Consider the following 1,931-nt stretch of genomic DNA (forward strand, 5'->3'; position numbering starts at 1 on the left):
GCGAAAAAAAAAAAAAAAAAAAAAAAAAAAAAAAAAAAAAATTAAAAAAACATGGATGAAACATGGATTGTTGTTTCAAGGTTCCAAAACAACCTTTTCTCTATTGAATTACCTTGGCATCTGTATTAGTTTCCTATAGCTGCCATAATTAATTCCCACAAACCTGGTGGCTTAAAACAGAAATTTATTCTGTCACAATTCTGGAGGCCAGAAGGCTGAAATCATGGTGTCTACAGGACTGCACTATAATATTATGCTATTATTTTTCTTTTATAGAAAATATACAATAAATGTGATTGATAAGTTAGCTTAGTATATAATTAGGACAGTAGTTTGTAACGTATTGAATAACATCAATATTTTAGTGCACATTGCATAATTCAACCATCAATGTTAGATGGGGAATAAACATTGTATTAGTTTCCTATTGCTACTTGGACAAATTATCACAAACTTAAAGCTTAAAACAACACAAATTTATTACTACAGTTTTAGAGGTCAGATGTCCAAAAGGGTCTCACTGGGCTATAATTAAGGTGTCGGCAGGGTTTCGCTACTTCTGGAGGCTCTAGGGGAGAATCTCTTCCTTGCCTTTTCCAGCATCTTGAGGTCACCCACATTCCTTGGCTTATAACCCCCTTCTGTCTTCAAAGCCAGCAATGTCCAGTCAATTCTTTCTCAAGGTGCCATCTCTCTGATTACGACTCTTCAGCCTCACTGTTCTCCTTTTAGGGATATCTGTGATTACACTGAGCTCACTCAAATAATTCAGGTTAATCTTTGTATTTTAAGGTCAGCTGGTAAACCACTTTAATTCCATCTGGAAACTTAATTCCATGTTGCCATGTAACCTATCATATTTACAGGTTCTGAAGATTGGGAAGTAGTCATCTTTGTGAGGATGAAATTATTGTGCCTATCATACCCATTCATAGGGAAAGTAGCTATGAATTCATAGGGAAATTATAAATCCTATAAATTGTGAAGTAGTTCAACAGTTATATTCTTTTACTAAAGGTAAAGTAACTGCACATCATGCACAAGGTCAGGAAACATGTTAAACAGGAAAAAAAATCATATGGTCTCTAAATTATTGCCAGAAACTATCTCAAGGATAGACTACCAAGTATTTGGGACCATTTCTAGCCTTGAAGTATGTATTTCTCTTATTAGATTATTAAGTACAAATCTTATCCTTGTTTAGTAATTTACAATATCACGTGTTTCTGCATATTTTACCTGTTAAAATTGACACAATCTTAAAGAATCTAAGGTAAGACTATCACTTAGCACAGTGGCTGTGCATAATAATTGCTAACTAAATGATTAAACAATTTATTATTTCTAATAGCCTTTTAAATAGGGCGACTGTTTTTTAGAAAGGTGAATGAGATACAGAAATGCCCTGTCCAGTATCATACCACAGGTGGACGAACTGGGAACTCCAAACTTGGGCATCCATCACAGTGAGTTACAATTGCATAGAGCTTCCCGTAGAAACTAATTTTTTTGAAGCAATACTTTCTTATAACATTAAATCCCCAAATATAATTGATTCAGCTCCTTCTTAATTCACTAAATATTTGATACTATAAGAAGAAATGGAAATGCGCCAGAGAGGCCTAAGTTATAGTCTACTTTGAATGAAATCTTCTGGAGTATTGAAAATAAAGTCTTTTATGAAGAATTGGGAAAGGTGATTTGTTCTTGCCTAGAGTAATGATTATATATATAGATGTATGCTCTTCACCTTATAGTCTTGAAATCTGTGGAAGCCACAACTCAAAATGACTCATCAAATGCCATGGTGACAGTAAGCAGAGAAATGTTTTGAAAGATATTACCTGAGGGGTTTTGCTCTGAGCCCAATTACAAGCAGACAGGCTTGGTCTGTGCCTTCCCAATGTATTATAAGAATTTATGGCAGCACT

This window comes from Neophocaena asiaeorientalis, unplaced genomic scaffold (genome assembly GCF_003031525.2).
Source record: "Neophocaena asiaeorientalis asiaeorientalis breed wild unplaced genomic scaffold, Neophocaena_asiaeorientalis_V1.1 scaffold142, whole genome shotgun sequence".
In the NCBI taxonomy this organism is placed as follows: Eukaryota; Metazoa; Chordata; class Mammalia; order Artiodactyla; family Phocoenidae; genus Neophocaena; species Neophocaena asiaeorientalis.